This window comes from Mustela putorius, unplaced genomic scaffold, assembly GCF_011764305.1.
Source record: "Mustela putorius furo isolate JIRA1106 unplaced genomic scaffold, ASM1176430v1.1 tig00003911_pilon_pilon_pilon, whole genome shotgun sequence".
NCBI classification, from domain to species: Eukaryota; Metazoa; Chordata; class Mammalia; order Carnivora; family Mustelidae; genus Mustela; species Mustela putorius.
Genome location: NW_025422058.1, coordinates 3,544,900 through 3,559,981, shown reverse-complemented (window position 1 = coordinate 3,559,981; position 15,082 = coordinate 3,544,900). Strand labels below are relative to the sequence as shown.

Here is a 15,082-nt window from a genome sequence, read left to right as displayed (position 1 = left end):
TAGCCTGACTCGGGACTCGATCCCAGGACCCTGAGATCATGACCTGAGCCGAAGGCAGAGGCTTAACCCACTGAGCCACCCAAGTGCCCCTTGATGATTGTATTTCATACTTAAAATATCTTTTAAAATATTTTCTGTACCTGTATACACTAAAAAAGGAAGTTATTATTTTAAGAAACAAATTTTTTTAAAAGGTTTTAACAATAAGATTAGCAATAAATATTAGTTAAGACCTGCCACTGTTTGGGATGCCAAGGTGGCTCAGTTGGTTAAGCATCTGCCTTGGATCAGGTCATAATCCCAGAGTTCCACAATAGAGCACCACAGCCAGGGCACGGCAGCTGGGCTCCTGCTCAGCGGGGAGTCTGCTTCTCCCTCTGCCTCTCGCCCTGCTGTCATACTCTCTTTCACTCTCTCTCTCTCAAATAAATAAATAAAAATACTTAAAAAAAAAAAAAAACCTGCCACTATTTTTCTGTTTTTTGATTGAAAGATTTTAGGAGGCTAATAGTGCTAAAAAGTATTCTTTTTAAAATGAGGACTGTGTTCCTCCCTCTCTCTGCCTGCCTCTGCCTGCTTGTGATCTCTGTCAAATAAATAAATAAATAATTTTTAAAAATGAGAACTGTGAAACTTTTTAAGTCAAGCACCTTCAAAATGACTAAAGGTATGACAATATGAGAACAGACCTTTTTAGTGTACTTCATAGGCTTTATCACTGTAAATAAACATTTTATGTAGGGGTGAGAAATTTGCCCATGGTGCATCTGCATTACTCAGATTAAAGATTTGAAGAATTTAAAAGAGCCACTACTGGGTAAGAGGAAGGAAAATAAAAGTAGCTTGATCTCTTGCTGAGGGTGTAAAGTAACTTTTTGGTTATTTATCTTAGAAACATGACACCCAACAACCAGCTATATAGAAAAAAGAATATACACAATAAAAAGTAAATTTAAGGGGCACCTGGTTGGCTCAGTGGGTTAAGCCTCTGCCTTCAGCTCAGGTCATGGTCCCAGGGTCCTGGGATTGAGCCCCGCATCAGGCTCTCTGCTCGGCGGGGAGCATGCTTCCTGCCTCTCTCTCTGCCTGCCTCTCTGCCTACTTGTGATCTCTGTCAAATAAATGAATAAAATATTTAGGAAAAAAAGAAAAGTAAATTTAAATTAAAGCTCTCCCCGGGCAAGCTACTGTTGGAGTCACTAGTTTCCTCAATGATTCTTCTTCATAACTTTTTGTGGCTTTGCCTTCCTAAAATCTTATTTGAGGGAAAAACAACAACAACTAAATTTTAACAAAGAATTTAAGCAAAAAATCAAATGAAAAGGGCAGAGTTAAAACACATAAAAGTGACAAGAAAGTATTAGAAAAATAAAAGCTAAAGATTAGGAATAAGTACATAAAATATTAGTGGACACACTATGGACAAAGATGAAAGCAAATAAAACAAATAAAAAATTAAAAGGAAATAAAATCAGCAACTTAAGACACCGAGAGCAGAAAAACAAAAGCTACCTTTTATTTTATTTTATTTTATTTTATAGATTTTATTTATTTGTCAGAGCAAGAAAGAGCACAAGCAGGGGGAGTGGCAGAGGGAGAGGGACAAGCAGACTTCCTGCTGAGCAAGGAGCCCAATGTGGGACTCAAACCCAGGACTTTGGGATCATGACTGGAGCCGAAGGCAGATACTTAACCAACTAAGCCACCCAAGCACCCCCAAAACTATTATATATTATAATATATAATATTAATATTATTATATAATATTAATAATATTAGTAACAAGAAAATAATAATGCTAATTCAAGAGCTGAACACTTTCACTCAGATTCTTTAAAATAAGGGGCACCTGAGTGGCTCAGTGGGTTGAGCATCCAACTCTTGGTTTCAGTTCAGTGTGGAATTGAGCCCCTATCTTAAGCTCCACACTCAGCGAGGAGTCTTCTCGAGATTCTCTCCCTCTGCCCTTCTGCACCCCCTTTAAAAATAAATAAATCTTTTAAAAAGCGGGGTGCAAGGGGGAAATCCCTGGGTGTCTCAGTCAGTTTAGGGTCTGCCTTCAGCTCAGGCCATGATTCCAGGTTCCTGGGTTCAAGTCCCACATCAGGGTCTTTACTCAGCATGGAGCCTGCTTTTCCCTCTGCCTGCTGCTCTCCCTGCTGTGCGTGCTCTGATAAATAAATTAAAAAAAAAATTATTTAAACTAAGACTTCTTTGCCTTCTCAAGTGTTTCCTGAATACATAACACAGCTCCTAGCCACATACTAATTACTCCTACTCCTAATACCTTGGCTTTTATACGACACTTATGTGAGAAGGTGACACAATTCCTTTAAAAATGCTGTGCAGGGGTCCCTGGGTGGCTCAGTGGGTTAAGGCCTCGGCCTTCGGGTCGGGTCATGATCTCAGGGTCCTGGGATCGAGCCCCATGTCAGGCTCTCTGCTTGGCAAGGAGCCTGCTTCCCCCCACCTCTCTCTCTGCTTGCCTCTCTGCCTGCTTGTGATCTCTGCCTGTCAAATAAATAGTTAAAATCTTAAAAAAAAAAAATGCTGTGCAGTAAGCATGATGATTGGGTGTTCACACCATTGTGTGACATGTGCATCCCTCAATCCTTGTTACCACCTTGGCACATTACCCATCTGATGTGGAGAAAAAAACACTGAGCGGGGCCATAAGTCCCATTTGTCTCATTTGCCATTAGTACTCAGTAGGTAAAACCAAACCCTGACCCACCTACATCCTACACCCCCCAAAAAGTGATACAAATTTTTAGTGCAAAAACTTAATCAGTTCTGTGAAAACCCTTTTGTTTCTGTTTTGTTTTGGTCAACACTTCCCTAAAAGCATCAGGTATGCCTGCTAAGTAAGTAACCTAGTAAATGATTAGATATTATTTTTTTAATCTTGTTTCTAGTATTAGTGCTTCTTCCCCAAACTACTATATTTTTAACTTGGCAACAACTACTCCCATGAGGCATTCACAGGTGGATTAAGATAATCACTTTTCATATAAAATTGAAGGAAATGTCTGCCCTTTGAAATCCTAGCATTCCTAAACAAATTTTAAAGCTATCAGAAACCTTCAAGTCAACCACTCACCATCTCTAAATTTTACAGATGAAGAAACTAAAAAGAGAAGGGCTAAGTGACTTGCCCAAGATCATGAAGCCAAAAGAAATCATAATGCAAGTCTCTTAAGTCCTGGACTAATGTTCTAAGAACAAAATATAAAGTCAATGAAAGGAATATTTAGAATTTAGCCCTTTAGATTTAAGATGTACTGATTGGGGGGTGCCTGGGTGGCTCAGTGGGTTAAGCCTCTGCCTTCAGCTCAGGTCATGATCTCAGGGTCCTGGGATCGAGCCCCACATCGGGCTCTCTGCTCAGCAGGGTGCCTGCTTCCCTCTCTCTCTCTCTGCCTGCCTCTCTGCCTACTTGTGATCTCTCTGTCAAATAAATACATAAAATCTTTAAAAAAAAAAAATGCACTGATAGGTAAGAAAAAAGAAAAAAAAAACCTGAAAACAGTATAATACTAGGTTTATGTTTGTTTGCTTGTTTGTTTTTTAAGAATTAACATACAGGTATATCCATACAAGCAGGGTACAGGGAGTAGGAAGTAGGAGATCTATCTAGAATAATAGTATCAAACTGCTAATAAATGGGCTATTTTGAACATAAAGTGTGGTCTAGTAACAGCAGAAACTAACTTTGAGTTTCTGTAGTTGTTGAATTTTATAGTCAACACATGTTGACATAATAACCTAATTTTTTCTTTAAAAAAGAAAAAAGAAAAAAAATTAGGGCACCTGGCTGGCTCAGTTGGTAGAGTGTGCGACTCCTGATCTCAGAATTCTGAGTTGGGTTAGGCATGGAGCCTACCTAAAATTTTAAATAAATAAAAAATTTAGAAATACAAATACATAATTTACCCTGAAAAGAAAATGCATTTTGAAATGGTGTAAGTCTCAATCTCCCTCTCTCCTTGTCTCTCCTCCACCCCACTCCTATGTGTTAGTGTGTGTGGACACACATACACATGAACACAAGCACGCGCGCACACACACACACACACACCCACCCCACTCACTCCAAAGATATTACTATGCAATTGGAGTTCACCTTCAAATTATCTTAACTTTTCTTCACATTAAATGTGGTCTTCCCTTAAGAACAGCACAGCATTGGGGCACCTGGGTGGCTCAGTGGGTTAAAGCCTCTACCTTCGGCTCAGGTCATGATCCCACTCTGCTGCTCAGCGGGGAGCCGGCTTCCTCCCCTCTCTCTGCCTGCCTCTCTGCCTACTTGTGATTTCTGTCAGATAAATAAATAAAATCTTAAAAAAAAAAAAAAAGAATTGCACAGCATTACTATGTTAGAATAATTCTGAAAAATTAAGGTAATTTAAGTAAAAGACTGAATTATAAAATTAATTTAAAGACATTTTTCTTTAGATACACAGTAGTAATAAAAAGTGAATTAATGTATTTGTAATGAGTAAGAGTATTTGTAATTTAAAAATTATTTTTATATAAATGCATACTGCTAAAGTCGTTTTGATCATGTTAAAAAACATCATTCTTGATAGGCTAATCATACTCTCCATGTCCCCACAACCCCTACATAGTTTAACTATTATTTTACTATGGTATTCCTCACAAGATGGTAAAGATAATGATGCTCATTCCTCCATGTAAATTATGAATTTCAGAATCTGTAAGTCCAAACAATGATATTTTATTAGAGTTCTCCACAGACTCTTATGCTGTTCCTCAAGGTTATTTATGGTGTCCCTCAAAGTTATTTATTTTTATTTCCTATAATTATGGAGTATTAAATATAAATTTATGGGAAAAAGTAAGGGATGTCTTAAATAAGTAAATTATATTTCTTTCACTCCTCTCCCCATTTCTTTTTCAACCTGTTGACATTGGTGCCCACCCTTTTAATTCCACTACAATTACACAAATATCATTTACCGACAAATTTAATGCTTAATTTGCCACACCTTTATTCAAAGACTCTTCTGACCTTCTAGTCCCCCTGACCAATCATTTTTGGTTCCTTCACTAGCTCCCTTCACTCTGTCTGGGACTAAAGTATCTCAGGATTTCATTCTATTGGAACCTCTTCTCTCTCCCTCACTTTCAACTACCACTTCCATGCAGTAGCTCCTTATTCATACTACCAGCCTAGAACTTTCTCCTACATTCAAAGCCACATATCTAATGACCTGTGAAGTTCAAAAACTTTTAGGATGCATCAGAACCATCTAGAAGGCTTGCTCAAAAAACAGATTTCTGAGACCCACCTGCAAAATTTTTGATTCAGTGGGTCTGAGCAGAAACCTAAGAATCTGCATTTCTAATTAGTTCCCCAGTGACACACACTTTGAGAACCACTGGCCTACATGATTCTCCCTCAGATAAATACAGATACCTTAATTTCAATGCAACCATGAAGCCCGGCTGCATGCTGGGAGACCCAGCATGCAGCCAGGCTGCCTCCAAACCATTCTTTACACAGCATCCAGAGTGGTCATTCTAATCCTGATGATTTCATGATCCTTTGTTTAAAATATCCCAATGGTTTCCAAGGGATCTTGAGACAAAAATCAAAATCCTTAACATGATCTATCAAGCCTTACATGACCTAACCTTTGCCTATCGCACCACACTGTTATCATTCCTTTTTTTTTTTTTCTTAACACTCCAGCCACAGTGGACTCTTTCAGTTCCTAGCAAAAGCCAAGTTCCTTGCTATTCCAGGATATTTAAACAAGATGTTCTGCCAGAAATACTCTTTTTTTCCCCAGCTCAAGTCACCTTCCTTGGCTCCCCTCCCCCACTAGATCAGCAAATTCTTATATTGCCCTGTATTTCTTGCTTTTAGCACTCTCCAGATGGTAATTACACAGTGAATTGTGCAATTAGTAGTTTGCTATCTATTCCACACCTTCCCACAAATATAAGGTAAAAGAGGTCACATGTTTATCTAGTTCCCACTGAATTTTTAGACCCCTGCATAGTGACCTGTTGAATTAGTGGTCTTATAACATTATTTTGAAACCTGAAAAGAAAAGGTATTATTAAAAAGGGATTATAGGGGTGCCTGGGTGGCTCTGTGGGTTAAAACCTCTGCCTTCGGCTCAGATCATGATCCCAGAGTCCTGGGATTGAGCCCCACATCAGGTTATCTGCTCAGCAGGGAATCTGCTTCCTCCTCTCTCTCTGCCTGCCTCTCTGCCTACTTGTGATCTTTGTCTGTCAAATAAATAAATAAAATCTTTTTTTTTTTTTAAAGGGGGACTAGAAGCATTTTTTTATTATACTCTGATCCCACAAATAAGGAGGCTTCATTAAACTCCACTATCTGGAAGTTTAAAATCTAGAAAAATAACACCTTCAAAAGGTAAAATGAAATCTTCCTATCACAAGTTCTTACGCAGCCAGATATACAGATTACTGTTTAGTAACTGCACTAAAAAAGTACTAATATCTAAAAGCTATTCACTAATATATAAGTGTACAAGGCAGTCAAAGATAATTTTTGCACAAAAATAAACTTACATATAAGCTTGCATCACAGTACACTCAGGCTTAGCAAGAGAAGTAGTTTTAGTTCTTGCCAGGAAGTGGGATGGGATAGTTGTCTAGAATTAAATCCTTATGTGGATAACCACAAATTACATAATATTAATATAACCAGAATTAAATTATTGTGCAAATAAATGTTCTATAGATTCTGATCTTCTTTAAAATGGAAAGAGTATCTGCTATCTGTAATTAATTCATCAACCCTTCTTCTCTAAAGTGCATGCTAAGTCAGCATAGCTCTAACCTAAGCGGCAAACAGAACAGGTCTAACTACCTTAAGATATAACTTTAATATACTAGAATTTATAGCCAAATAAAGATAATATACTAGAATTTATAGCCAAATAAAGGTTAAACTCTATTCAGAGTAGTCATTTTTAGAGGCTATTTCAAGTTGTCATCACACAAAACAATTTGGGACTGCTCTTTTCTAATCACTTCCTTAACTACCTTACAAGAGACATTAGGATAATAGGTTTTGTCCCTTTGGTCTGATTATTTTTAACTAAAAATGACATTCCTCATTTTGAACTCTAATTTTATGTTTGAGACTTGGTTCTGACTGACTTCCCACTTTTCAACAGATCAAATCCATTCTCAAAAGATGTCAACTGCCCCCACAGAGTGTAGGTTAAAAGAATAAGGGAGCACTGGGGTGGCTAAGTCAGTTAAAGATCTGACTCTGATTTTCACTAAGGTCATGATCTCAGGGTGGTGAGATCAAGCCCTACATTGGGCTCCACACTGGGAATGGAGCTGCTTGAGATTCTCTCTCCCCGTCTCTCAAAAACAAAACAAACAAACAAACAAAAAAACAAACAAAAAAAACCTGATGCTGAGCAACCTAAGAAATACAGAAAGAATAGCTCCAAAAGTGTTTCTGAACAACAGTGACACTACTGAAATAAATTCAAGATAATTCTGAACAGACACACCAATCACCTCTTAGATAAATATGTTCTATTATATTTATTTAAAAACCAGTCCCATTTCCACTTTGGGCACAATTCATGGATAGACCTGATCCATGACTTCTAGATTTCCTGAATAACAGATGCATTAAAGCATACGCACATTTACTATAAACTAAAAGATTAAGAAATGAAACAAGTTTTAGAAATAAAACCTGGTGGTCTACTCTATTATGGTTTGCAGAGATAATATGGTATACTAAATAGAATATGAATATAGAATGAGATAGGCCAAGGCTCAACTTCTTACTTGGCCCCTCCGTAGCTATATGAACACGGAGTCTGTAAAACATGAATAATAGCATCGGTAAAATGGGAGTAATACCATTATTTCAGAGCTATTATAAGGATATGGTCTAACTGGAATTCTAGCCCCTGGCATCTTCAAGGAATCCTCAAGAGAACCGAAGAGGCTATCTGTTCCAAGTTCTCCATTTTACTAAGACCCACGAGACTAAGTGGTTTGCCAAGGTCACAGAGTTACTTAGTAGGAAAGACAATACTTTTGGCAGGTTTCTTATTCTCCCAGTGCATCTGTTTACTAAATCAGTTGGTGTTTATAATGTTATGTTGCCCAAGCCTTTGACAGAGGGTTTCAAATAGTTTCTGAGACAGTAACAAATCAAGACCACATAAGGGCAGTACTTACAAATATGATACTGGCAATCACGTATTAATAATTTAGTTCTATATATTAAATGTCTCTCATGGGTTTTAAGTCTTTTTTCTTAAAGCTAGGTATTTTAAATTACAGCTAAAACTACACGATTATGCATAAATTTTCAGTTTCTTGAAAGATTCTTTTTTAAGGAAAGTATGAACCTTGTCTTAAATCAAGATACTGGGAAAAAATAAATGTGCTTCTCATTTTTTAATGTGGCAACCCGTACGGTAAGCCAAAGAGTTATCTAATTTCCTAAAAGCAAAGCCCATACTTCAGCTAAGAGTTCTTTATCAAGGATCAAAGCTCAAAATGCAAGATCTAAAATTAATTCGAGACAATCTCAAAAAATTTTATTATTGATTTTCTTATTCATTCCCAAAAACAGTTTCTTCATATTTTGATAGAGACTAAGAATGGCTTTCTATCTTGGACATAAAAGAAAAATGAGTATTTGAGTGCCTAACTCTTGCATCTAGGTCTAGATGCTTCTGGGTTTTGAATTCTAGGTATAAATTACTGCAACCAAAGTACTCATCATCTTTAATTTATCATGTGAGTAACCAAGACACATAATTACAGTTCTGCATGCCGAGTCAAAAAGGATCTATGAGAACCAACACAATTTTAATACTTTAAAAAAATGACTACCAAATATGCAAAACTATAGAGATAAGTCTCATACTGAAATTCTATTCCAAAAAGAAAACTGATCAATACAATGAAAAAATTCTTGAGAATTCTAAAAAAACATATTTTCTGAATTTAATTAAAATCATAATCTGCCTCATAGCCACAAAATGTATCACTGATTAAGTTTACAGTTTGAAGTGGCTAATTACTACTACCTTGAATTAAGATAACAGAGAAATGAAATCCTACTCGTTAAAAAACTAAATATGTTAAGTAATCAACCTTTTAAATGAATCTATTTTTCCTGAGGAGTTTTCTCTCAATAGTGACAGAATATTATTTTCTTTTAATTCCTACATCATAATGATAAATTCTTGGGAAAATGAAGATATAAAAACCATAATTTCCCAAACAACCAAACCTTTGAAAGTAGTACAATATTATCTATATAATGCTAAAGATTATAGTTTAAAATTTCAGGAACAGTAAGAAAAAGTACCTAAACTATAAACATAATCAAACACTAAAGGATACTGTAATGAGCCAATCAAGAAGGAAATTAATCATGACAACAGATATCTGAAAGGAAAAAATGTTAAGGATTTGTAAAAAAGGTAAAGAAAGAGACCTAAGGTAAAACAACTACTACCTAATCTAATCTCTGAATTCTAAAAATAAAGACTTTCATGGAATATAAAAGAAGTTCACAAAATAATCAGTAAATAGATAACCACTGCATTAGGGAATGCTTACAACACTGACTTCCTCTATATTAGGAATATATATATATATGTAGAAAGAAACTGCACAAGAGCCAATTTATTTTCTAAACTACTTTAAATTTCAATAAGTATTTACTATGAAGGTCCTATAATATCTTATGTAATCAGGCCAAATCTGGGGGTTTAACAAGCCGTCTGAATCACAACCCTTCTGACAAGATTTCAACAGCAAAGTCGTCAGCATTTCTTAAGTCTGGATTGTAAAAACTTCTGATTGCAGGAGAATTATAACTCTAATCATAGAAACACATTCCAGCATAGAAATCAGGACTATAGAAGAAAGAATTACGAAGTCTCATGAGAGAAGACTTAAAAAGATTAATGGGGAAATGGAGCAATACCACAGAAAAGAAGGGAAAGAAACAGATGAATTTAAATTTATTTGCCCAGGATAACTTACAATCAAAACCTAAAGATTCAGGAAAAGGAGAGTGGGAAATAAAAAAGAGAACAGGTTGAAGAAATTTTGTAAGAATGTTGGGAAATTTTTATGAATATAAAATGAAAGGAGGAGATGAAAACTAAGGCCTTTGATGAACTAGCTAGGCAATTTAAATTCAACACTTACAGTACCAGAGATTATAAGGTAGAATAGAAAAAAAATGGAGAAAAGTATCAATAACTACTGAACCAAAGTAGCTGTAACAATTAAAGCAGACAAGTAAATAAAAAAAGAATGATACCTCACCAGCCTGGATACATTTAAGAAACAGAAAATAAGTAAAGATACCCCAATAATCAAAATATCACAAGAGCCATGTGATAAAGCTAACAGGCCATTCATTCTCTGGAGCAAAGGCACTATTTTATGCACAATTCTAAATGGTCTTACTCAGTTTCCAAGTAGCAAAGTAGAAAATGGCAAGAAAATCATAATGATATGTGCAAATTGGAGTAGATGACAAGAGAAAAGGAATCAGAAAAACTTAAGAGGCAAGCAACAATTCAAAAATAGTACAAGTATTAGGACAAACTGGTATAGAGATATAAACACCTATATAAATCAATAATTAAGGAACAATACTGTATTTTAACAATATCATGATAATTCCCATGAATATGCCTGCCTTTAAAAAATTAGTTCAAAAAAATAAATTGAAGAAATAAATAATTCAATAGTTCTATATACCTTATGTTTAAGAAGCTAGAAAAGGACTGTAATAAAAAAATGGCAGAATATATATAAAATTTCCCTCCAGTTACCGCAGTTATCCCACTGAAATAAAAACAATTCATACAGAAAAAAAAAAGTAAGAGCAAATAAATTTAAAATTGGAGATGGGGTAGCATGTGTGTATATGTATGTATATGTGTGTATAGAGATGGATAGATAAATAGATATAACAAGCAAACTACACCCTTGTTATACCTTGTAAGTAATGCAAAAAGGTGGGAACCCATATGTCTGACAGGACTCCAGAGAGGTGTGATTGCAAACTACATGATACAGCAAAGGGTGAAAAGAGTACGGCCAAAACCAGAATTAAACATTACTTGACTGTATAAGAAACAACTAACTACATTTCTCATCCCCCATCTCCAAGCAACACCTAAGCAACTGACATTTACCCCCAGGTAAAAAGATACTCTGCTTTTCTCTAAGATAAATGAATTACTATAAGACTAAAGTGGTGATGCTGGCAAAGTAATAAACCTTTTTCATCTGGCATTTAGAGGGCCCACAGGCTAGAAGCTAGCTCTTCTCCCTTCTACCCTAAAACAATGTTTGCCAAGAGACAGGCCCCACCCTGTACTGTCCAGCCCCTTAAGTGCTGTGGCCACAATTCCCATCCAAATGCAAAACTAGTAGGGATAATAGTCCAAGGAACAGAGTGGGAGAAGGGCGACCCAGACCAGAAACACAGTCCTGCTTTCTGAAACATGAATGGACAACCAGGAAACACTAGTCATATAAGGAAAACTGAGCATGAAAAATAAGAATTACAAAAACACTGAAAGTGACCAGAGTGGAAAAATAGATGGTTGAGGGAACACAGGATATCTTTTTTTTTTTTTTTAAGATTGTATTTATTTATTTGTCAGAGAGAAGGCGTGCACACAACCATGGCAGCAGCAGGTAGAGGGAGAAGCAACCCCCCCCCAACTGCCCCGCACTGAGCAAGAAGCCTGATGTGATCCCAGGACCCTAGGATCATGACTTGAGCAGAAGGCAGCAGATGCTTAACTGACTGAGCCACCCAGGCATCCCCATAAGATACCTTTAAAAAATCTATTTTACATATTCTAAGACTAAAGGTAGTATTACAACTGAAACAGAAGAGAATGATGGGAAGAAAAGAAAAAGAGAACAAGAAAATTCATAGATTACCTGTCCCCAAAAAATCAGCCAAAAAAATGAGGGGGAAAAAAATTCCCCTGCACATAGAGCAAAGAGATTCGCAAGCTATGAAAGTAAAAATGAGACAAAAAGGATCAATCCACGAGACAGTACCTGCTTACTACTGGGGAAATAGATAAAATGAAGGGAGAAAGACATCAAAGACATAATAGATAAGAAGTTCCTAGAGTTGGAAGAATCTTTTTTAGACAATAAGGACAACTGAGTGCCTAGAAGAAACAACCAAAATAAAATTAAAAACCTTTATTCAGACAGAATAAAGAACAGATCACCTTACTAAAAAAACAAAACCCCACAAACCCACAGTGAATTAGATGACATATGGCTTCATGGATGCTAGAAGACGATCAAGCAATGCTTTCAGAGTTCTAAAGGAAAATTACTTGCAACCTACAGTACAGTGCCCAACCAAGCTATCAGTCAAATATTAGACTAGGATAAAGACAACTTGTACACAGAGTAATTCAGAAAGTTTGCCTCTCACATTTTTTTCAGGATAATTCAGAAGGTTTGCCTCTCAAACACACTTTCTCAGGAAGATACTTGCGGACTCCAGAAAAAAAAGATCAAATAAATTTAGGAGAAAAAAAAAGATCTAAAATAAAATGGATTCAATTCAAAAGGAGATTCCCAGAAAAGACTTAAAAGGCAGCTAGTCCAGGGCGCCTGGGTGGCTCAGTGGGTTGAACCGCTGCCTTCGGCTCAGGTCATGATCTCAGCGTCCTGGGATCGAGTCCCGCATCGGGCTCTCTGCTCGGCAGGGAGCCTGCTTCCCTCTCTCTCTCTCTGCTTGCCTCTCCATCTACTTGTGATTTCTCTCTGTCAAATAAATAAATAAAATCTTTAAAAAAAAAAAAAAGGCAGCTAGTCCAAACTGAGGCAGAACTAGAAGCAACTCCAGAAAAATACGGAACACACTATAAAATGCAAAATGTTGAAGAGTTGAGGGGGAAAGGAAACTATAATAAAGGCAAACAAGAAAAAGGCTGGGTAGAAACACCAAGAAAGCAGGAAGTCATGTCCATTTCTTTTTTTAATTTAATGGCTAGATTTTGAGCAGTTAATAAAATAAGTAAAATAAAATCCACTAGACCTTGATTTTATTTTGGACATGTTTCTTCAGGTGGCCTAAGGGTAGAAATCATAATCTGGGCATACTACCAAGCATTAACTAATTTTTACAAGTCACAATATTTAAACTATTTATCGGTTTCCATAATTTAAAGAGAACCTGTGGAAATGACAGCTGGGGTTACAGATGGGGGCAGGGGAAAGGGTGTAATGTGTTTAAGTAATAATAAGTTTGGAAAGAAAGAAAAAATGGAAAATTCAGATAATGTCTAAATCGATAAATTAATACGTGTAGATTAACATTCAATAGAAAGCAGTGTGTTTTATAAAAACAACAAAGCTTCCTTTGTTGCATATTCACAAACATCCCCCATGAACTCCATCTTTTAGAATAAAGGTAAAGTGTCTTTCAGCTTAAAATAATTTTTCAGGTTGACTCAATTTTTAAGGCAATAGTTCTCTACCAGGGGCGATTCTGCCCCCAGAGGACATTTAACAATGTCTGGAGACATTTTTGGTTGTATAATTAAGGGGAGATGCTACTGGCATCTAATGGATAGAGAAACAGGATGCTGCTATACATATCACAACGCAAAAGACAGCCACTCATAGCAAAGAATTATCTGACCCCAAATCTCAACAGTGCCAAGTTGGAGAAACCCTGCTTTAAAGGAACTTTTCAGACTTCTATAGAAAAATGTTTATAGTTTCTCACAGCTCCTCATTCTTATAATGGTATTTGGGCATAGTAGGAAAGTTTTCATGGGTGCAGTAAGTATTTATGATTGATCTGAATGTAGATCCATGGGCTCTACATTCTGTGTCCTCACGGGCTTCAGAGGTTTAGGAGAGTCATAATGGCACATGTTGATGAATATTCTGGAACAACATCCAATGGATGTTGGGAGCTCAACTACCCATTCCATGCAGCCCATGCTTACAGTAATTCTACACAACTGAAATTTCTCATTAAAATTACAACCTGTGCACAACTTTTTCTACATGGTAATTTAAAGACTCTAGATCCTTCCACCCTCTAAGTGCTCCATATTTCTTGGACTAGAAAAAAGAAGTTAGAGAAAGAACACCTGCTTTTCTGTCACCTCTACCCAGAAGCGAAAACACATCATTTCCATTCACATTCCACTAGTAAAAATCAGTCACATACATGGCTCTACCTAGATGCAGAGAGGGATGACAAGGAAAGAGGACAAAATGACAGAAATGCATGCCTGGCTGAGTAACCACTTCCCAGTGTTCACTGTACGGGAACAAGAGAAAACACAAATTTTGGTGGGCATTGCATCAAACTGGCAGTGGCCCTCCCCCTACCCTCAATCATTACTGCATGGTCTCTCCCTTCACAGTAGTAATCTAATAACAAGCTTGTTGGCTCCCACTGTTAACTTCTATTTCTTTCACTAGGATTTTCTGAAAACTTCTAGATCTCTTTCATACCATCTAAGAACTACTGAAAACTCATAGGGTGCAACTCTGGGCCTTATACTGCCTCAATACACCATCTTCTTCCACTATCAGCACAGTAGGTCAGTGCCAGATCAGGTACTGGGCAATAAGGTAGTAAGTGGCTGTAAAGGCTGTGAACTTAAGCAGTCTGGCTCTAAAGCTTGTGTTATTTTGTCTCTTTAGATTTCTTAAAATAATAGGTAGTAAGAGAGTCCTTCCAGGATCATTCATAAAGCATTCACATCTTGCAAAGCAGTCTAAGAACTATTACAAATTTCCCACTATGATGCACAGCACTATTTTTCTTTACTTCTGGATTGCTGACTTTAAATATTATAGTCCAAACAATAGGCAAAATTAAACAGTAAGCAAAGCTAGTCTTCAGAATTCCCTATTCCCATTCTGTACTGTAAAAGTGTACCCATGCCCTCATGTCCAAGGCATTCCACCTCCTTACTCCTACTCAGTAATAATGTTACTTAGAGTAGACACATTTCTACCCAGATCTACCATACTCCCACCCCATCAAAACTTATATACC

The 15,082-nt window shown here is 36.6% G+C and overlaps 1 protein-coding gene and 1 non-coding gene across 11 annotated transcripts in view; one reads left to right on the top strand and one right to left on the bottom strand.

The window, feature by feature from the left end:
- Positions 1 to 15,082, bottom strand: part of OSBPL8 (oxysterol binding protein like 8) — a 160,047-nt gene that overhangs the window by 137,296 nt on the left and 7,669 nt on the right. The window lies entirely within an intron of this gene.
- LOC123388830 lies at positions 2,548 to 2,646 on the top strand. The gene has a single exon (XR_006603340.1). It is a non-coding gene; the product is annotated as a small nucleolar RNA U13 (small nucleolar RNA).